Here is a 23,742-nt window from a genome sequence, read left to right as displayed (position 1 = left end):
AGGTCCTCTACCTCAATGGTCGTGGCCAGATCCCGTTCCCATTTCAAGACATATTGTGGCTTGGGCAAGGGGGTTGGGGAAAGTATACTTCTATAGATCATCGAAATGAGGCCCGGGGATATAGGGTCTGTGAAACAGGTGTGTTCAAAATAGGTCCTGGTCTGTAATGATGACCGATGGTTTATTACACTGTGTATAAAATGGGCTATTTGCATGTATCTAAAACGCTCAGTGTCAGGGATCTGCTTATGTTCTTTTAATGAAGCAAAAGTTCTGATTGTACTATCCGTGACTAAATTGTAAATTATTGTAAGGTTATTTTGCTGCCACCACTTGTACGCAGATTGATTATACAGACCCGGGGGGAAGGATGGGTGACCCAGAAAGGAAAGGAGGGGTAGATGGGGTGACACTAAATTGCCCCTTTTTTTGGTTTGGTTCCATATTTTTAAGGAGTGTGAAATAATTGGATCTTTTATTTTATTTCCTTGATGCTTTTCCAACCACAGTAAGTTGCGAAGAGCGATCGGGTGACATAACGCCTTCTCTATCATGCACCACAGGGGAGGATTATGTTCAATAGACCATGCTGTTAGTTGAGATACCTGGGAGGCTCTATAGTATTCCGCTATGTTAGGGACCCCCAGGCCTCCATCTGATTGCAGTCTATATAGTGTTGCTCTAGCTATTCTTGGGCCCGAGCCCTTCCATATAAAAGAAAGCATAACAGCTTGTACCTTCCTAATGAAGGAAGGGGGAATATGTACTGGGAGAACTCTGAAGGCATAAAGCAGTTTAGGTAAAATAATCATTTTGGTAGCGACTATTCGCCCCATCCACGAGATAGCATAGCGCTTCCACCATTCTAATAATTGTGTGATCTCTCGGAGGAGTTTAGGGTAATTTGCGCTAAACATGTCTTTGTAACTGCTAGTTAGGTAAATACCCAGGTACTTCAGCTTCAGAGGCTCCCAGGAAAATTCGCAGGAGGCTTTAAGTTTAGTTACATCTGCTGGTGAGAGAGATACGTTAAGGGCCTTAGACTTAGTACTGTTAATTTTTAGACCAGAGATATCCTCAAAGTCGAGTAATATATCAGCTAGATTGGCGATGGAGGCATGGGGGTCCGTGATAGTAAGGATGACGTCGTCAGCGTACAAACATAATTTATGGGATTGGCCCACCAATGGTACCCCTCCAACCCCCCCCATGTCGGTTAATCATAATCGCCAATGGTTCCATGGCTAGGGCGAATATACTATTATTTTTTATTTGTACTTGATGTATTTTGATGATACTTCAATATGACAATTGTTGTGTATATCACTTTCCTCTGGGCCCCATTCACATCTGAAAGCGCAAAAACGGAAGCGCTTAGCGAGTGATTTTACCGCGATTAGTGCGGTAAATCACTGGACACTTCCTTGATTTCAGAGCGATCGCAGTCAGCACTTTATAAGCACTCTAGATCTCTCCAGAATCACCCCCAAAATGCTGCAGGTAACACATTTGCGATTGGTGCTAATGGCCAAAACGCCGGCGCAAATCAGCGCCAAACCTGGCAGTGAGGACACTGCCATAGGGTAACAAAGCACTAGCGCTTTAAAACACTAGCACTTTAGCAATTAGTGGGAATCGCATCACATAAGTGTGAATTGGCCCTTATTGTACTTGTTCTGCTACAAAATAAAAAATTAAATAAAACCTTTGAAATACAAAATATGTACATTTTGTCCCTTAGCCCTGCCTTGTATTTGTAGTTGTATCCTCCCCCCCCTCCCCCAATAGATGGATTTCAATAACATACAATTACTAATTGTACCCTGTAAAGCGCTGTGGAAAATGTCAGTGCTATATACCGGTAAATGAATAATGGTCATTACAGGTGTTTGGTGGTTATGTGGGATGTCACTGATTCTTAGATGCCTAATGGTAAATATGGCCTTCATGACAGGCTGATTGTGATGATCACACATAGGCTTCTCTCGCACTGTTGCCCCAAACATGCTCGTCAGCTATCTTTTGAGCAGACTGTTTTTTTTCTGTGAAGTTTGGTGGACAAGTGGGATATGCCGCGCTGCAGTGACTACAATAGAAAAAAATAATATAGTTGCTCATTGGTGATTCACAATGAAAGATCACTAACAATGCTGTCATTGATCTTGGGGAATACCTGCACCTTCACTCGTTGTTTGCCTAGGAGGTTAATAGTCACTTGGTAGATTCCCAGGGGGGTCAGGCTATGTGCACCTTGGTAGGTCCACATAGCCTGAGTCCCTTGGCCATTGAGAACTGATGTGCATGAGTCATACCTCCCAACTTTTTGAGATGAGAAAGAGGGGTTTTTTAAGACACACCCCTAATCACACCCGTAGTCACTAACACCAGAAAGAATTCTGAAGCAAAAGGCAAGGTTTTAAAGTTCAGACTACACTGGTCCTCTTTATCATCATTAGTTCTCCTTCATTTTAAAGTGTTAAATATAAGACATATATAAGCTACTGTATATTCAATGTGAGGAATATATCAATTTCAATGATAGAGTATAATAATACATTTTCAGTAAAAAATGCATATATTACATACCGTAGATCCTGAAACAGGGACAAATAACCAAGAAAGAGGGACAGAGGGATTTAGTTCCCAAAGAGGGACTGTCCCTCTGAAAAAAGGGACAGTTGGAAGCTTTACATGAGTTGCAAATTAAAAAGCACGGCGGAACTAAATAATAATAAACAATCCATTTCCCAGAATCCTCTGCACAGAACGCTGTCTCCTCCAGCTTTCTCACACTCAGTGATTTCAGTCAGTGAAGTTATGGAAAGAGACAGAGCAGGCCGTACACAGGGTTTCTCACGCAGCCAGCAGTGGGCTCAGCAGCCTCCGGACAGATATGAGTTAGAGCTCCTCTTGGCATCGGAGAGGAGAGCTCCACATCTTGGCAGGAATCCTGGGCACATTTTTTACTGGCTCTGTAATCAGCAGTGTGGGCCACCATCAATTTCCAGGAGCATCAGGGTGCCAGGGAATGCAGGGTGGTGACTGGTATTCAGATTAGCCGGGGCTCTGGAGGCGTCTCGCTAGCTCTCATAATCAGAAGATTAAAAGCCAAGCGAGAATGGAGCAGAAGCAGACGGCCAGGATTAATTCCATACCACCAATTCCCTGTAGGTGTGAGAACAGAACAGGGCACGGGTGGGTGGGTGGCACAGCCTGGCATGTGTATAGTGGCTGCTACATTTCAGTACATGGAGGGGAGGCAGGAAAATGGTAAAGAGATGCTCTGGTATAAATGAGAATTGATATACAGATCACAATGAAAGTGCTGCTAAGGATAAGGGTACATATGTATACTTAAAGAGGAACTGTAGTGAAAATAACATAATTAATAAAATTGCTTATTTTTTACAATATTAATGTATAGATTATTTAGTCAGTGTTTGCCCAGTGTAAAAATCTTTCCTCTCCCTGATTTACATTCTGAAATATGGTGGTGGTGACATCTTTAATTCTGCCAGAAGATCTGTGCTGGATATTTGTTACTGAGCGTTCTGTGCACAGGGGAGATACGATTTGCTTGACAGCTGGAAAAAGCCGTTATTTCACACAATGCAATGAGGTTCAAAGACAGCAAACTGTCAGGACCTTGGTCATGACATCACACTGTGGGAGGGGTTTCACCACAATATCAGCTATACAGACCCCCCTAGTGATCTATTTGTGAAAAGGTAAAGATTTTATGTGGGAAAGGGGGTATCAGCTACTGATTGAGATGAAGTTCAATCCAAGGTTAATGTTCCTCTTTAAAGAGGAACTGTAACATAAAAAGATCCCCTGGGGGGTACTCACCTCGGGTGGGGGAAGCCTCCGGATCCTAATGAGGCTTCCCACGCCGTCCTCCATCCGTCAGGGGTCTCGCTGCAGCCCTCCGTGGAGTCCGGGCAGCGGTGACGTCATTATTTACCTTCCTGGCTCCTGCGCAGGCGCTCTGACGGCTGTCGGCTCCAAACTACACGGAAATACCCGATCGCCGTCGGGTCCGCTCTACTGCGCAGGCGCAAGTTTCCTGCGCCTGCGCAGTAGAGCGGACCCGAATGAGATCGGGTATTTCCGTGTAGTTCGGAATGGAAAGCCGCCACAGCGCCCCCGCTGGAGCCAGCAAAGGTAAATATTGAAATGACAGTCGGCACAGTCGCCGGCTGTTCGGAGGGCTGCGGAGAGACCCCCGTGGGACAGAGGACGGCGTGGGAAGCCTCATTAGGATCCGGAGGCTTCCCCCACCCGAGGTGAGTACCCCCCAGGGGATCTTTTGAATGTTACAGAGTCTCTTTAAAGATGAACTTTATTGAATATAAGTTAACCACCTTGACGTTATGATTCTTTCCGGATTTTAGGGTCTAAAAGTGGTGTTTTGCACCCTTTCAGACCCTAAAACCTGGAAAACATCATGCTGCCAGGGAGATCTGCAGCAGTTCCAGCAATCACTCACCTCCCTGGGCTCCAGCACTGTTTTTATGCCTCCATCCTCCGGTTGGCGCTGCAACTCTAAAGTGAAATTGCCGGCTGTCGTCATGAGGACAGCCGGCGATCTCACCAGCAGGAAGCAAAGCCCCAGAGGAGAGGAAGAAGAATGGCGGCCGACGTCGGGATCCCCCGGGAGGTATGTAGAAAAGCTCCCGCTGCGCGCATTGCTCTGCACACAGCCTCTGGCCACTACCCCGAGCAGAGGTCGGAATTACCGCCAATGAGGTTAAAGAGGACCTAAACTAAAAACTGATCATGCTTGCTGCTTGCACAATAATTAACATTACATTTTGGTATGAAATCATGACTCCTCCCCCCAATGTAAAAAGTGCCTCCATTTCTTTTCTTTATTACAGAAATACTTACCTAAGTTGAGTGATGATAGAGGATTTCTAGTTTGGGTTCTCTTACATAGTTATTTGGGTTGGAAAAAATACATCCAGCCATCGAGTTTAACCAGAAAATAAAGTACAACACCAGCCTGCTCCCTCACATATCCCTGCTTTTTTTTTTTTTACAATTTTTTTTTTTACAATTTTCATTTATAATTTATTTCTTCAGTGTTACTGTTTACTAGAGATGGCCTGAACGGTTTGCCGGTGAACGGTTCCCGGCGAACTTCCGTGGTTCGCGTTCGCGTAGAACCGCAAACTTTTCTGGAAGTTCGATTCACCCCCATAGTGCATCATTAGGGTCAACTTTGACCCTCTACATCACAGTCAGCAGGCACATTGTAGCCAATCAGGCTACACTGCCTCCTGGAGCCACTCCCCCCCTTATATAAGGCAGGCAGTGTCAGGCATTGGACTCACTCGTGTGCCTGCAGTAATTAGAGAAGGGAGAGCTGCTGCAGACTCTCATAGAGAAAGCTTAGTTAGGCTCTTGTAGGCTTGTTAGCTTGCTCCTTGCTGATCCTTATTGCTAAAAAAGCACCCCTCAACAGCTCTTTTGAGAGCTAATCTTGTTCTTGTGATCTATTTTTTTGTGTGTGTGTGGCCCACTTGCATTATATACAGCCCTGTCAGTCAGTCACAGCTGGCATTTGGTGTAATTCTTACTGTGCCACTGCCAGGCCCAGCACATTCAGTGACTACCTGTGTGTGTGTGTGTGTGTGTGACAGGCAGCTGCAGATTTGTAATGCTATCCCAATCACTGCACCTGTTCACTGTTCAGTGCACCTACCTACCTAGCCTACGTGAGCACACGCATTGTTAATACCACCAGTCATTGCACCTGTTCACAGCGGTACCTGTGTGTGTGTGTGTGTGTGTGTGTGTGTGTGTGTGTGTGTGTGTGTGTGTGTGTGTGTGTGTGTGTGTGTGTGTGTGTGTGTGTGTGTGTGTGTGTGTGTGTGTGTGTGTGTGTGTGACAGGTGCACTTTGTAAAACCCATCACTGCATATACCTACCTGTTGTGTTCAGTGCACCAACCTACCTACGTGAGTGCACTCAGTGTGATATTCCACTCCGTGCATACCTGTTAATTGCACCTGTGTGACTGCACATTGTATTAGTCAAGTCAGTGCATACCTTTCACTTCTTCCCCCCCCCCCCAATATGGACAAAACAAAAGGCAGAGCCAGAGGCAGGCCACCTGGCAGGTCTGTTCGAGGTCGCGCTGTCGTGATTTTGTGCGGCCCTCAACCAAAGTACAGTTACACAGTGAGTTTGGTGTGTCAGTGTGAAGCAGTACTCTAATTACACTCCCTGATTGATGTATACACATGCAAGATGTTTTAAAGCACTTTAGGCCTGCAATTTAGCATTCAATGTGATTTCTGCCCTTAAAACGCTGCTTTGCGTCAAATCCAGATTTTTCCCCGGGACTTTTGGCGTCTATCCCACTCATCCATGCAAAAACTCAGATGTTAGACCCCTTGAAACATCTTTTCCATCACTTTTGTGGCCAGCATAATTGTTTCTAGTTTTCAAAGTTCGCCTCCCCATTGAAGTCTATTGCAGTTCGCGAAAGTTCGCGCAAATCAAACTTTTCCGGAAGTTTGTGTTCGCGGTTCGCAAACCAAAAATCAGAGGTTCGGGCCATCTCTAGTGTTTACCCAGTGTCAAATCTTTCCACATCCTGATTTACATTTTTAAATTTATCACAGGTGGCGATATCTTTAATGCTGGCAGTTGCATCACAGCGGAATGTTTGTGGGTTGAATGTTCCAAAGTGATTAGTAATACCTGGTCTCCCAAAGTGCACTTTGAGGGGAAGGCTGTACAACTATATATTATAGACAAGACAAATAACATTTATATCGTACTTTTCTCCTGGCGGACTCAAAGCGCCAGAGCAGCAGCCACTAGGGCGCGCTGTATAGGCAGTAGCAGTGTTAGGGAGACTTGCCAAAGGTCTCCTACTGAATAGGTGCTGGCTTACTGAACAGGTAGAGCTGAGATTCGAACCCTGGTCTCCTGTGTCAGAGGCAGATCCCTTAACCATTACACTTTCCAGCCACTGCTGGATTCTAGGCTAAACATCACTGGGAGGGCGGGCTACCAACCACTAGACAGCTATATATAGATATAGGAAGTTTTTCCGATACTAAAACTGCTTAAAATAGAAAGTATTTGCGATAATTCAGCTTTAAAGTACCCCATCATGGAAATCGTAAAATTTAAAATACATGTAAACACATACAAATAAGAAGTATGTTTCTTCTGAGTAAAATGAGACGTAAATTAATTTTCTCCTGTGTTGCTGTCACTTACAATAGGTAGTTGAAATCTGACAGAAGCGACAGGTTTTGGACTAGCCCATCTCTTTATGGGGGATTCTCAGGATTGTGTTTATTTTAAAAAGCACTTAGTGAATGGCAGTCCTCTGTGTAGCTAGCAGGGAGGCTGGCCAGCATCATTGTATAAATCCTTTTCAAGGAATATCTTTATAAAGAATAAAAGTCTTGTTGAGAATCCCCACAAAGAGATGGACTAGTCCAAAACCTGTCAGTTCTGTCAGATTTCTACTACCTACTGTAAGTGACAGCAACATAGGAGAAAAGTAATTCATGTTCCATTTTACTTTGGAAGAAACACACTTCTTATTTGTATATGTTTACACATATTTTAAATTTTAAAATTTTTCGCGATAGTGGTCCTTTAAGTGAGTGACTGGCTTCCCACAATGCATCACTACTGAATAAGTCCCCTATACTTTCCTAGTAGTTTTGGGTCACACTGAGCTGCTTAGGTATTCTGTGATATTGAAACCAGGAAAATGACTGTAAAAGTGGGTATCCTGACTATATAATTTACTGCATTTCCAGTCACTGGTTGTGTGGCTTCCTCACCTGTCAGGCCTCCCTCCTCCCCTTCCTGTTATGACCATGTGGTCCTAATCTAGTCCTGGTGGAGCCAGGCCCCATGAGGCAATAGGCCTCCCTCCTCCCCTTCCTGTTATGACCAAGTGGTCGTAATCTAGTCCTAGTGGAGCCAGGCCCCATGAGGCAATGTAAGCAGGGCCGGCCTCTACCATAGAGGCAAAGGGGGCAATTGCCCCAGGGCCCCAGTGCCTGTAGGGGCCCCCCATCTTATATGTGCCTGCAGAGAACAAGGAAAAGAGGGGTTGGTGGAGAGAAGTCCAGAGCATGATGCTGCCTCATGTCCTGCCTGGATTATGTAAGACTCAGCTGTGTGTAAACTCTGGATTTGTAAGAGAAAGAAGAAGGGGAATAATGAGGACCCAACAATGCATCTGGGGACATATCATGGACACCTAATGATTTTGTGTGGCTGGGAGGGTGGTGGGATGGGTCCTGGGAGTCGGCTTGAGGCTGCAGGGGGGTGTTGTTAGGGCCCCCCAAGTTACTTTTGCCCTGGGGCCCCAATGTAGCTAGAGCCAGCCCTGAATGTAAGGTGGACAAAACTGCACATAAGATGAACTGAATTATGAATAATAAGAATGCTAACTCGCTTGTCTGGAATACATCATTACACAAAGCCATGATCTCTGCCCAGGCATTGTTACTTTCTATACTCATTCTCTTTCCACTGACAGATCTGTTTGGCTGCCATAACAACCTGTATTTTTTATCAGCGACGCAGTTATATTCATCGTATGCCTACTCTGACTGGCTGGGTTAAGTGCATGGCCTCATTTGCCTCAGTGGTGGAAACAATAGGCTTCACTGTCCTCACTGTCTGCACAGCAAATGATAACCAACATGCAAGTTATGCTCATAGCCGACCTTCACAATGTGAATACTAAGTGGCTGCAGAGATCTCTATAACTTCTGTAAACATTTACAATACAGTTTCACCTCCTGTTATCCTTTATTACAGAACATTATAAAATATACAGCAGGCATAGTTCTAAAAACATTGTAAACTTCGACAAATACTACACTTAGAATAAAGGAAACCCAAGGTGTGTGTGTGTGTGGGGGGGGGGGGGGATGGAGGGGGGGTTTCAGAACTGTTTAGGGGCCCCAACTAATATCCCTCCCTTCCTCCGATACAGGGGACTGTACTTCCGATCGGTGGTTATTGTGGATATACTTGTTATGGGTGTGAAGATAATGGTGACCACACTTGTTTTATGACCCTTGTGAGATGGGCCCAGAGGCCATGAAGGGCACCAAGGAAAGGGGTGTGAACATTGGAGGGAGGAGAGCATCACAGTTTGGATGGGTAGCCCTGTGTATTGTATTTATGGCCCTGTATCCTTCTACTCATAAAAATGACTTATTTTAGGTATTTTAGGATCCTGCAGTTTTATTTTATGTGTACTGGCTAAGCAAATAATGTTTAATGTTGTATTGTTTCATAAGCTAATACAGTCCTTCACTGTCTCAGAAGCTAAAATACAGGATCTTCTCAAAAAATTAGCATATTGTGATAAAGTTCATTATTTTCTGTAATGTACTGATAAACATTAGACTTTCATATATTTTAGATTCAAATACACACAACTGAAGTAGTTCAAACCTTTTATTGTTTGAATATGGATGATTTTGGCTTACAGCTCATGAAAACCCAAATTTCCTATCTCAAAAAATTAGCATATTTCATCCGACCAATAAAAGAAAAGTGTTTTTAAAACAAAAAAAGTCAACCTTCAAATAATTATGTTCAGTTATGCACTCAATACTTGGTCGGGAATCCTTTTGCAGAAATGACTGCTTCAATGCGACGTGACATGGAGGCAATCAGCCTGTGGCACTGCTCAGGTGTTATGGAGGCCCAGGATGCTTTGATAGCGGCCTTAAGCTCATCCAGAGTGTTGGGTCTTGCGTCTCTCAACTTTTCATTCACAATATCCCACAGATTCACTATGGGGTTCAGGTCTGGAGAGTTGGCAGGCCAATTGAGCACAGTAATACCATGGTCAGTAAACCATTTACCAGTGGTTTTGGCACTGTGAGCAGGTGCCAGGTCATGCTGAAAAACGAAATCTCCATCTCTATAAAGCTTTTCAGCAGATGGAAGCATGAAGTGCTCCAAAATCTCCTGATAGCTAGCTGCATTGACCCTGCCCTTGATAAAACACAGTGGACCAACACCAGCAGCTGATATGGCACCCCAGACCATCACTGACTGTGGGTACTTGACACTGGACTTCAGGCATTTTGGCATTTCCCTCTTCCCAGTCTTCCTCCAGACTCTGGCACCTTGATTTCCGAATGACATGTAAAAGTTGCTTTCATCCGAAAAAAGTACTTTGGACCACTGAGCAACAGTCCAGTGCTGCTTCTCTGTAGCCCAGGTCAGGCGCTTCTGCCGCTGTTTCTGGTTCAAAAGTGGGTTCATGCTTCCATCTGCTGAAAAGCTTTATGGAGTTGAAGATTTCATTTTTCAGCACGACCTGGCACCTGCTCACAGTGCCAAAACCACTGGTAAATGGTTTACGGACCATGGTATTACTGTGCTCAATTGGCCTGCCAACTCTCCTGACCTGAACCCCATAGAGAATCTGTGGGATATTGTGAATGGAAAGTTGAGAGACGCAAGACCCAACACTCTGGATGAGCTGAAGGCCGCTATCGAAGCATCCTGGGCCTCCATAACACCTGAGCAGTGCCACAGGCTGATTGCCTCCATGCCACGCCGCATTGAAGCAGTCATTTCTGCAAAAGGATTCCCGACCAAGTATTGAGTGCATAACTGAACATAATTATTTGAAGTTTGACTTTCTTTTGTTTTAAAAACACTTTTCTTTTATTGGTCGGATGAAATATGCTAATTTTTTGAGATAGGAAATTTGGGTTTTCATGAGCTGTATGCCAAAATCATCAATATTAAAACAATAAAAGGCTTGAACTACTTCAGTTGTGTGTATTTGAATCTAAAATATATGAAAGTCTAACATTTATCAGTACATTACAGAAAATAATGAACTTTATCACAATATGCTAATTTTTTGAGAAGATCCTGTATATGACATTTTGACTTTTTTTATCTATCCCTTGCTGTCAGGAGCAGTTTTCTGCAAGGAAAGAGTTTTATGGCTGTAATTCCTTGTCAATGAGTGTTATGCTATAGTTCGACTTAGTTCCCACTTGAGAGAAACTGTTACTTGCATACCTTTTCAGGCAGAAAAAGACACAGCCTAGTTATTTGTAAGCTTAGCACTGAAATACACATGTCTATCTCATCATGTCACAAGTCACCTCGGGTATTAGTTAAAACATGGCTATATAGCAACACTGCACAGGCTTTTCTTAAATTAATTTTTCAATTTCACTTTGCAGGCAGATCAGGTTTCCTAAAACAAGGTCAAATTTCACTACTTTGCTACCATGGCAACATTTCTATGATCCCAGCTTCCTCTAATTGGGGACAAAGAGCAAGGAAAGGGTCACAGAAATCGCAGATGTTTTGCTGAAATGAGATACAGGGAAGGAAGCTCCCAATCACCTCGGACCAATCCCCATCAGATAATACTGAAATCTCCCCCCTCCAGGCACCACAGCAGCCCCTCAGATTTAGAGGCAAGTACATTTTGGTACAGTAGGGATGTAATACTCTTTAGTTGCCCCTAATTGCCTGCACATTTTGAGATGCTACCTTGAATGCAGTTTTCCAATCTCCAAACACCGCTTGAAAGGCATGGTGGAGCTGTAGGTATCGAAATAGGATTCATTATCTATGTTGAATCTATCTTTAAAGGACTACTGTAGGGGGGTAGGGGGAACTTACCCAGGGCTTCTAATTGTCCCCTGCAGACGTCCTGTGTCCGCGCAGCCACTCACAGATGCTCAGGTCCTTGCCTCCGGTTCACTTCTGGAATTTGCGACTTTAAAGTCGGAAAACCACTGCGCTTGCTTGGCTGTGTCCTCGCTGACATCACCAGGAACGTACTGCGCAGGCGCAGACCGTACTAGGCCTGCGCAATACACTCCTGGTGACGTTAGCGGGAGCGAGGGCGTGGTCAGGCAGACGCTGTGGTTTTCCGACATTGACCGCTAGCCGACCGCGTCACGTCGAGGGGCGTGGGGGGAAGGCAGCCCCAGGACTGCCTAATGCCGATCGGCGTAAAGTTCTAAGGCTCTATTTTGCAGGAGATCGCGCGCAGCCTGCGCGCGCATCTCCTGCTCGGTGGGCGAAGCTGAGCTCCGCCTTCACTCTCCGAGCGTCGATTGCTGCTCGGAAAACTGTTAGACGGCAAAACCGCCATCTAATTAACATGTACAGCACTGCGATCTACAGCAGCGCTGTACAGGGGACAGCCGTGTGACATGGTTGTCCCCCCTGGGGGACTCAGAAGCGATCCACTGTGATAGGCTTAAGCCTATCACAGCCAATCACTGTGATAGGCAGATGGGGGGAGGGAGGGAAATTTAAATAATAAAAAAATTCATTTTTAATAAAAAAAAAATAATCAAATACATATTTATTGCAAACAAACAAACAAACCTGGGGGCGATTAGACCCCACCAACAGAGAGCTTTGTTGGTGGTGAGAAAAGGGGGGGAAATCACTTGTGTGCTGTGTCGTACGGCCCTGCAGCTTGGCCTTAAAGCTGCAGTGGCCTATTTAACACAAAAAGGCCTGGTCTTTGGGGGGGGGGGGGGGGTAAAGCCTGTGGTCCTGAAGAGGTTGAAGGCGTAAATTCCTGAAGTGCAAATTCCTGAAGTGAACCGGAGGTGGGGACCGGAGCATCGGCGAGTGGCTGCGCGGGCACAGAATGTGTGCGGGGGACCGTTAGAAGCCCCAGCTAAGTTCAACTCTTTTCCCCCCCTACCTTCTTACAGTACTCCTTTAATTGAATCAAACTAAATTAGAGTATCACCTTTAACAATTTCCCCTAAGTAGGATATACCTGTATTGGTGCAAACCACCGGATCAGGGATTGAAATAAAGTGCCTCAACCATAGATTATACCATAAGGGAGTGATTAAGGAGACTTTAATCTGATGCCATGCCTTGACTAGATCTGGCGAGGGTACATCTAGGGGAAGCAATTATGCTCCTTGTCGAATTATGTCCGACGTCAGAGCTGAAGGGGTAAAATCCAGTGTCAGACCGAGCCCGACATTGGATTGGAAAGGGTCAAAAACATTAAAGTCTATGCAGGCAAGGCCAGGTGTCTGCACTGCATCAGCTACAGCGGATTGGAAGATCTTTTTTTGTGTCAGTTTTCCAAGACAGGCCTACATTACAGAGTTCTCTGTATTCACACACTATTAAACACATGTGCATATGCCTTATCACAGCGCATGCACATAGAAATATGAACTATAAATGTATTATGTAAAACTCTCAATAAAAAAATGTTTGTAATTGAAAAATGTTGTTACTATTGACTTCTATGATATTTGACAACATGTGCGCTGGCTAGTAATGCTAACACGTAGATTTGAACATTTCCATTACAATATGCATCACTGATGCATATTGTAATGGAAATGTTCAAATCTACGTGTTAGCATTACTAGCCAGCGCACATGTTGTCAAATATCATAGAAGACAATAGTAACACTATTATTGTCCGTAGGGCACTCAGTGAGCCCCTATACTATACTTGAGGGTAGACAGAATCCAGCAGCCACACTGTGCAGTGACAGAATCCCATCCACAAACAATGCTGATGCTCCATCACAATCCAGTTATTACTTACAAGTCTAGGCAGGAAGCATGGAGAAAGGCACAGCTGGAAACTAGCACCTTACATATTATTCCACCCAGTGATGATTGTGTTCCCGGACAACACTGCAAAACAAGCGTGTGACCACGCCAAGAGGCTGTAAGTGTAGCCGTCACATCATCCAGCCCCCTCTAGCCCACAGCTCACCCCTTTTATCACCCGAAGATACTGGTACAGCTACACATTGATCAGTGGATGGAATAAAACTCAAGATGCTAAACTGTCTGAACCAACGCATATCTTCTTCCTTCCTGCCTAGTACATTAAAGTGTATATACATACAGTATGTTAGGGGCATAACTCCAAACCATGGGGCCTCTCTGTGAAAATTTCACAGGGTCCCTGTAACGATTGTGGAATTCTCTCCGTGATCAGCGCACAAGACGTGCGCTGACACTGCGGAAATCCTTCACAAACGTATAATTTGCGGGAACCCAGCAGAAGGTGCAATGCACCTGTAGAGGGAAATTCCTGTCGACAGGGGGAGCTGTGGAGTGCAGAGGAACAGCTCCTCTGCCCTACCACACACGCCAGACAGGAATTGCACGAAGGGACGGAACGCAATCGCAAGAGAGGCGATTGAGAATGAGCACAGAGACAGATTGTATGTGTGTGCACCAAACTAGTCGCCAACCCGCGACGGTGCACACACCACAGCAGATATGAAGTAGGAACGCGATCGCGAGAGGTGCGACCGCCAGACGTGACACAAGGTTACAGCGAGGCAGAGCACGAGAGTAGCAAAGGCACAGCAAATAATACAATGAGGAGATACGGAAAATAACAAACGCTAGCTAAACGCAAACACCGCACTCATTCGCAACAGTGCACACACGTTTATGCGCGGTCTCCACGTGATAAGCACAATAGAGACAAACATGCCTAACTAACCACCGACAGACAAACATGAAACAGAGGACGCGAGCGCTTGCTTAACGGTTACCTCACCGAGCCTCCAGCAAGCGTTCGTAGCAGACAAGACAGACACACGAAAACATGAATAAGCGAACGATAGGATCCACAGCACTAGCGAAAGTGGCTAGTGCGATCCAGGAAGACAGAACATAAGGATCCACAGCACTAGCGCAGGATGCTAGTGCGATCCAGGTACAGAGTAGCAGAACAGAAGGATCCACAGCACTAGCGCAGGATGCTAGTGCGATCCAGGTACAGAGTAGCAGAACAGAAGGATCCACAGCACTAGCGCAGGATGCTAGTGCGATCCGGGTACAGAGTAGCAGAACAGAAGGATCCACAGCACTAGCGCAGGATGCTAGTGCGATCCAGGTACAGAGTAGCAGAACAGAAGGATCCACAGCACTAGCGCAGGATGCTAGTGCGATCCAGGTACAGATTAGCAGAACAGAAGGATCCACAGCACTAGCGCAGGATGCTAGTGCGATCCAGGGAAACAGATCAGAAGGGGCTACCAGTAACAACCGCTGTTCCGGTTAGCACCCAGACACACAGAACGATTTCCTGTCGACCACCGCTGGGACAGGACAATCGCAACAGACAAACAAAACAGATACGCAATCCTAACTGCACTAAGGAAACCTGCCCAGTGCAGTTTCCAGGGATTACTCTAAGCTGATATTCAAACAATGAGCAAGGCTGACACTCTCCAGAGTGTTTCTGTAACGATCCGCTCAGCTGCCTGCGCAGGCAGGCAGCCTTTTGATCATTATTCAGGTCTGCATGCTGCAGGACTCTGGAAAGAAGACCTTCTGTCAGTTTTGCAGCTTGTGCTTGCTGAGGAATTTGCATACGTTGTCATGCAAATTGCCTGGCCACATTCATTGGAGGCGTGTACTATAAGTACTATGTGTGTCCCACAATGCTTCGCTGCTCATAGAGGTTTGTTCCTGCTGGACTCACCTGGAGCGTCAGCCACTGCTATCTTAGTATAGTTAATTCTTGGGGAGTGCTCCTTGCATTCCTAGTTAGTGCAGTCAGTTTGTGTATAATTTGTACTGCCTATTCTGTCCTGTCTTGTCTGTCGCGATTGCGCTGTCACCAGCGGCGGTTGATAGCGAATCGCTCTGTCTTGTTTGGATCGCACTAGCCTCTAGCGGTAGTGGCTGTGGATCCTTCTGATCTAGTTCCTGGAGTGTAAGCTGGAGCAGCGGTTGCTACCAGCTACCTCATCTGATCTGTCTTGTTTAGATCGCACTAGCCGCTAGTGTTAGCGGCTGTGGATCTTTCTGATCTGTGTTCCTGCTTGGATCACACTTGCTCTGGCGGAAGAGCGGTGGATCCTTTCTGCCTAGTTCCTGTTTCTCGCTTGTCTGTCTTGTCTGATACGGGCGCTTGCTGTAGGCTCGATGAGGTAACCGTTAAGCAAGCGTTCACGTTCTTTGTTTCGTGTTTGTCTGTTGATGGTTAGTTAGGCATGCTTGTCTCTATTGTGCTTATCACGTGGAGACCGCGCATAACCGCGTGCACTGTTGCGAATGAGTGCGGTGTTCGCGGTTAGCTAGCGTTTATTATTTTCCGTATCTTCTCATTGTATGATTTGCTGTGCCTTTGCTATCCTCGTATTCTGTTCTGATCTGCCTTGTGTCACTTCTGGCAATCACCGTTCTTGGCGGTTGCGTTTCTGTTTCGCACCTGCTGTTGTGTGTGCGCAGTCGCGGGGTGGCGACTAGATTGGCGCACACACATACAACCTGTCCCTTTGCTAGTTCTCATTCGCAATCGCTTCTCTTGCGATTGCGTTCTGCGCTTCGTGCAATTCCTGTCTGGCATTTGTGGAGGTGCAGGGGATTGGTTCCTCTGCGCTCCCCAGCACCCTCTGCCGACAGGAATTTCCCTCTACTGGTGCTTGCACCAAAAGCTGGGTTCTAGTATCTTGACACGCTTGTGGAGGACCTCCGCAGTGTCAGCGCACATCTTTGTGCGCTGAACACGGAGATATCCCACAATCGTTACAGTTTCACAGGAAGAATCCTTATGACCAGCAACTTACTGTGGTATCACATAGTCTTTATAGAGCAAGCCCACAAGGGATGTGGCTAGGCAATCTGCATGACAAACATATGCAAATTCCTCAGCAGCAAGTTGCAATACTGACAAAAGGTCTCTCTTCCAGAGACCCGCAGAATGCAGACCTGGACAGTGATCAAAAGGCTGCCTGCCTGCGCAGGCAGCCCAGCGGATCCTCACAGTCCCCCACCTAAGTTTTGTGCCCCCCCCCCCCCCCCCTCCCCTTAGTAATAAGTGCAGCCAGATAAAAAAAATCTGTCCTCCAGCTCCCCTATTGTAAGGAGTGCAGCTAGTTTAAAAATCCGGAAGAGGAGGCCAGACACATTGGCGTGCGGCGTGACAGGTTGAGTATACATGCAGGGGCCCAAGGGGGTGTTCCATATACACTGGGGGGGGAGCGGCCAGGGGCGATGATGTCGCAAACGATGCAAACTGCCGGAAGATTTCATGCAGTTTATGGTGACCAACAGATTTTTCTCCAATCAGATTCAATCAGAGAGAGATCTGTCTATTGGTCGATCGGCCAACAAAAATCGGTAGATGTATGGGCACCTTAAATGTTTAAAATAAATCTGATGTGGGTTAAAAGTACTGAAGCTGAGCTAACACGTTAAAACCAGAGGAGGTGGCTCCTCTCACTTGTGCTTTTCCTCCCGCGCACCCCGGGAGCTGTTCCGCACTTTCACAAACTGAGACAGGAATAATAGGTGATATTTACATATCTAAATAGTTCCGCCGTTGTTGACTGCAGAAAAGTTGATGATTAGAGCAGAGTTTCTCCTTAAAGGGTACATGAACAAATTGTCAAATGAAGGTTATCTGTATGTCCTCCTCTGAAGCATGATTATCTGCATACCAGCAAACCTGTAACTTCAATAAAAATAAATAACTTACAAAACAGAGGAAGACTCTGAATAGTCCAGAGGTTTTCAAATCCATCCAGGGTCCCTCTGAACATAACTGACAAGAGCTTGTTAGATATGCTCTGTGGCCACAGTCCCCTCCGTGTATGAGCGCGTCTGAACTCGTACATATGCAGTATGGCTGTGTATGTGCAAATAGAGGAGTGCAGCTGCGAACAAGAAGAAGGTCTCTCTAGATCAGGCATGGGCAAACTCGGCCCTCCAGCTGTTACGGAACTACAAGTCCCACAATGCATCTGCCTTTATGAGTCATGACTGTGGCTGTCAGACTCATGCAATGCATTGTGGGACTTGTAGTTCCTTAACAGCTGGAGGGCCAAGTTTGCCCATGCCTGCTCTAGATTGTAAGCTCACTAGGGCAGAGACCTCCTCCTATTGTTTCTTATTTTGCTGTAATTTATCATATGAACATGTACCAATATTGGTGATGTCTCAAACCACACATCTACTATGTATGCATTGGTATCGCTGATTGTTCAGTGTTTTGAACATCTCATTTATCTATGTTCACCAATATTTATTTTGTGCTATGTACAGCGCTACATAAGATGTCGGTGCTATATAAATAAATAAATAATAATAATAAAAAAAATAATAATAAAAAGCTACAAGCTAGCAGCACTGGGGGAGGGGAGGACATGGGAAGCCTCTGGACCATCCAGGTAAGCATTATTATTAGTATTTATTCAATAGAATTAGTATTAATTAGTATTTATATAGTGTCAACATCATCCGCTGTGCATTACAGAGTATATAGTCTTGTCACTAACAGTCCCTCAGAGGGGCTCACAATCTAAATTTGCTGCACCGCACCAGTGTGAAAGGGCACTCAAGGTTAGGTCTACCCAATGCTCGATGGGCAATGTGTACAGTCACAGCAGATCATACATTCATCCACTATTGGTTTGTATCTATTGGTGTCCGCTATGTGTTACTGTTGTCCGGTCTGTTTACCAGACGGTGCCCAAAGAAGTCATGCAAGACAGAACCTTGCATTTCACTAACATAACGGTGTGAACAGGCATGTTGAAAACAGACATGTCTGAACAGATCCTACAGATAATATAGAATCTGTCAACATGTCTGTTTATTCCTTGGTGTCCATTGCAGAAAATGGTCCAATTTGAAATGCAGTGTGAACCATGCCACTCTGTCTGTGATGTCCCATACTTTAAAGAGACTCCGTAACAACATTTCATCCAGTTTTCTACCATCCTACAAGTTCCAAAACCTATTCTAATGTGCTCTGGCTTACTGCAGCACTTTCTACTATCACCATCTCTGTAATAAATCAGCTTATCTTTCCCCTGTCTGACTTGTCGCCCTGAGTCTGGAAGGCTGCCAAGTTCTTCAGTGTTGTGCTTCTGCTATGCACGCCCCCTCCAGGCCCCCTCTATGCACACTGACTGTGTGTTGTTTAGATTAAGGCAGCTTCTCTCTGCTCGCTTATCTTTTACAAGCTGGATAAATCGTCATCTGAGCTGGCTGGGCTTTCACATACTGAGGAATTACAAACACAGGCAGAGCTGTTTGCTAGAAGAATCAGCCTGACACTTCAGTGCATGAGAGCTGCAGGGGGAAAGAAACATACAAATGATCTCTTGAGATTCAAAAGGAAGGGTGTATACAGCCTGCTTGTGTATGGATGTATTTTCTATGTGTGGACATACTGTACATCAACCTACTTCCTATTTTGGTGGCCATTTTGTTTGTTTATAAACAAACTTTTAAAAACTGTTTTTAACCACTTTTAATGGGGTGGGGAGCAGCAAAATTGTGACAGAGGGGAATAGGAGATGTCCCCTAACGCACTGGTATGTTTACTTTTGTGCGATTTTAACAATACAGATTCTCTTTAAATATTCCTACTTGCAGCCTATATACTTGTTGCAGGTCCTAAGGAACGATGTGGGAATATTTGCAGAATGGTATTTCATAGAGACAAAGTAAAGGTATTTGTGTGTTCTCCTTTGTGTTTTTATTTTGACTCTGCAAAGTTCCATTTTTCCCATACTCCTTCCTATCTGTAGATTGCATCAAGTCACAGGAAGTGGGAATATCTGAGGAATGGGACTTAACAGAGTAAAAATAAAGGGTCAGAGGAGAAAGCGGAAATACCTGGTATTCAAAAAAGACACCCAGAGTCCGGGTACAATTTTAACATTACAATTATTTCTGAGCTGCTTTATAAAGAAGGAGTGAATGCTGATACAGTAGTGCTGGCCAAGAACATTTTCTGTATTCATGAGGCCAACTGGCAAATGCTGGTTTATTCATATAACGTGTTATGTAGGTTATTGGTATCCATATTTCAGCGCTGTATGATTTTGGCATAACAGTACTGAAAATCCGGATATCAGAAAACTGAACCCTCTAGCTGCAGATCGCTCCTGATTGGAGATGCATTTTGTAGTTTAACGTTTCCATAGTTTCTTGATCTACAGGCACCAAAATTTGCAGGGAGAGAAAATAATCTTTTGCTCGGGGCTATTCGGACTAAAAATCTACTCAGCAGCACTGAAAGGGCTTGGTGATTCTTTAACAGTTTCACAGCATCAGAACTTTGTTTTTCATACCCAAGCCTAATATATAGCAGCTTAGAAGCTAAGCTAAGCTCCGCCCCATCAAAGAAAACTGCCCGGGCATTTTTCCCCTGATGCTGTGCAAAGCATGATGGGATTTCTGATATTGTTGTTCTCGTTGCCAAGCAACTGGTAGGAGTGATCAGGACACAGTACAGTTGGAACTGTGTCTCGTGCTCCCCGTCACCTCCTTTCAACCAAAAAAGATGTCTGCCTTTATGAAATCACAAACCTTTGCCTGGTCTTTTAAAACAGGGTGGGTAAGAGATTATATTACCTATCTATTTTAATTAACATAACTAATGTAACTTAATGACAGTATGTTTGTTTAGGCAGAAGTTCCTCTTTAATGATTAATTACTGGTAACCAACCACTTCGTAAATTATTCAAGCTATCAGGTACTTGAAAAGCCTTCCAAATCCGATTTCTGATTTGCCCTGTGCAGGGATCTAGAGTTTGGCCTCTTTTGGTAACTGTAGATCCAAAAAAACCTGTGAAGTCAAGTGTGAGATCACATTTATAGATAACACAGATACTGACTGCTGCCTGACTGAGCACGTAACTCATTCCATTGCTTTCACCTGCTGCCAATCAAACATTTTTATAGGGATGAATGGACTGAAATTTAGCATATTTTTTGGGACAGGATGTGACATCATACAAATGACATGTGTAGCAGCATGGCATCTGCGGTTGGCATCCTAGGCTTACAATCTCAACATCACGGGTGTGCCCATTTCCTCCTAAAACTGACTGTAGAAAAATAAAAGGGATACAGTGATTGATGATCAATAAGTTCTCTCATCAAATCTCCCCAGATTTGAAACCGGCAAAGTAGAAACAAAAGGTGAATATGCTTCCTACTTCTGTGACTGTTAATAAAGTTTGCTTATTGTGTTGGTATATTTCCCTTTTTGCATCTGTTTTCTCTTTCTAATGGTACAAGCTTTAGGAACCAGGCAATTCATTTATTTATATTATTATACTGTAGAATGCTGCTCTGATTAAAGACACCTGAAGTGAGAGGGTATGAAGTATACCATATTTATTTAACGGGGAGGTACAGACTAACCAGCAAGCTCATGGTGACCCAGAACTCATTGGAGTGTGTAAGGGACTACAATGGTCCTAAAAGCCCCCTTACTAAGATGTTAAGAAAAACAAAAATTTGCTTTCCTAAAACAGAAAGAATTTGCGATAATTCAGGTTGGAGTGAGCTCGAGATGTCACCCAGGCACCACTGCTGAATATATGCAAATTAACCATTGTACCCTTAGAAGCTAAACACACCTCCAGAACCGCTGGAATGCAATGATGTGTCAGCTTGTTAAATTGTACAGAGCCATAATAATCCAACATGCATACAGACTGTTTCGGATTGTTTGATCCTCATCAGTGCATGGCATGGATTAATTTGGCTCTATGGAGTAGGGCTTGTAAACCGAGAGGTACAGACTAACCAGCAAGCTCATGGTGACCCAGAACTCATTGGAGTGTGTAAGGGACTACAATGGTCTTAAAAGCCCCCTTACTAAGATGTTAAGAAAAACAAAAATGTGCTTTCCTAAAACAGAAAGAATTTGCGATAATTCAGGTTGGAGTGAGCTCGAGATGTCTCCCAGGCACCACTGCTGAATATATGCAAATTAACCATTGTACCCTTAGAAGCTAAGGGTTAATTTGCATATATTCAGCAGTGGTGCCTGGGAGACATCTCGAGCTCACTCCAACCTGAATTATCGCAAATTCTTTCTGTTTTAGGAAAGCACATTTTTGTTTTTCTTAACATCTTAGTAAGGGGGCTTTTAGGACCATTGTAGTCCCTTACACACTCCAATGAGTTCTGGGTCACCATGAGCTTGCGGGTTAGTCTGTACCTCTCGGTTTACAAGCCCTACTCCATAGAGCCAAATTAATCCATGCCATGCACTGATGAGGATCAAACAATCCGAAACAGTCTGTATGCATGTTGGATTATTATGGCTCTGTACAATTTAACAAGCTGACACATCATTGCATTCCAGCGGTTCTGGAGGTGTGTTTAGCTTCTAAGGGTACAATGGTTAATTTGCATATATTCAGCAGTGGTGCCTGGGAGACATCTCGAGCTCACTCCAACCTGAATTATCGCAAATTCTTTCTGTTTTAGGAAAGCAAATTTTTGTTTTTTTTATATTTATTTAACACACTTTTAACACATTGGAGACAGCAGGCACCGGCCCCTTTAAGGACCAGAGCCTTTTTTTTCAATTGTTTACTTCTTGATTGCTGTGATTGATGTATCAAACGAAAGACGTGCATTGTTATAAACGTTGCCATTTGGCTGCATTTTAGTTGCACGCGAATGGCGCTCATGGCCAGCGTACGGTATGCTGAACTGCGACAACTGAACTGGATGCTGAAACCCGACAAAGCGCTGTTAGCCAACCTGATCAAATCAAACCAACTAGCTGTTCAGTTAGCTGGCAGATGGTAAATCTATCAGCAGCTAGTGGCTGTAATTGGCTGAAATATATTCTCTCTCAGAGTCATTGGAGATTTGCAAGTTCGGAGAATGATATGAGGACTGTGACCCGACAGGAATTGGGACTGGATCCCGTGGGTGACGGGGGTGGAGTCGGTTGCTATGGATGGTAGGAGGAGGCAAAGAGCAGGTTGGTGAGCAGGGGAACAATCCACCCGGCCGGCACTTGCTGAGACAGATTGCTTGACGACGCGCAGTGGAGGTTGAGAGGCCAAGAACCCTCTAACGTGTGTACAAGGCTTTAGATTGTGAGCCCCTTTTTAAAGACAATAATTGTAATTTATGGCCTATACCAGTCTTTGTCAACCAAGCTTCCCTGGAACCCCAGGGTTCCTTGAGTACTCTGCAGGGGTTTCTTGCCCTTTGTCTTGCCAAGTATGATAGACCACACTAAAATAGGGAATACTGTAAAAAGAAGCACTAAATTAGGGGTCAAAATAATATTGAGCACATTAATACACTAGAATAAGGGGACAGTATATTAAGGGGCACTGTAATAGGGGATAGTGAAATAAAAGGCCTCAACTATGTTTGAAGTCCATGCCTCTTGCAAAATTAATGCAGGGATTCCATGAGATCCAAAAATTATTTGCAGGGGTTCCATGAGATCCCAAAAATTATTTTCAGGGTTCCTCTAGGGTAAAAAGGTTGAGAAAGGCTGCCCTATACAGTATATATACAGGAAATTACAAGAGCAGTAAAAAGATATAGGTACTTTTGTGTAGCATAATTGACTCTCATCTGAAAAACCAATCTAGTCTATTGCGCCATAATGTTACAACATATAAGGTAATGATCTATACTGGTAGCAGACATTCCGGAACCTCGGGATTGAGTTGCAGTGGTGGAATAATGCGTATTCTAGTCACAGGAGATTAGACTGTAGGACAGTTTGGCCAATCAATGAGATCAATACGCAAAGCAATACGCTTATAACATTCAAGAGGCCCAGTAACAAATTAATTATCGTATACTGACGTTACAAGGCATGTTGGACAACCAGGCAAATACTTTCTCCATACATCAAAAATATTATCCCATTGGGACAGTGCAACATTCTACACGGACATGCAGTTTACATTGATGGGCCAGTAAAGACGTTCACAAAGACATAC

At 44.5% G+C, this 23,742-nt stretch overlaps 1 protein-coding gene across 3 annotated transcripts in view; it reads right to left on the bottom strand.

Moving 5' to 3' along the window:
- The window catches only part of PTPRF (protein tyrosine phosphatase receptor type F), a 1,415,717-nt gene that overhangs the window by 510,452 nt on the left and 881,523 nt on the right, over nt 1–23,742 (bottom strand). Inside the window, exon 1 of one of the 3 annotated variants that reach the window (XM_068239460.1) lies at nt 2,587–2,607. The exons of the other annotated variants lie outside the window; for them this stretch is intronic. The gene's annotated coding sequence lies outside the window, so the exon portion shown is untranslated. Of the gene's footprint in view, nt 1–2,586; nt 2,608–23,742 lie in introns of those variants that run through there. 3 annotated transcript variants of the gene reach the window in all.

This window comes from Hyperolius riggenbachi, chromosome 6, assembly GCF_040937935.1.
Source record: "Hyperolius riggenbachi isolate aHypRig1 chromosome 6, aHypRig1.pri, whole genome shotgun sequence".
Classification (NCBI taxonomy): domain Eukaryota; kingdom Metazoa; phylum Chordata; class Amphibia; order Anura; family Hyperoliidae; genus Hyperolius; species Hyperolius riggenbachi.
This window is presented reverse-complemented; position numbering and strand designations above follow the sequence as displayed.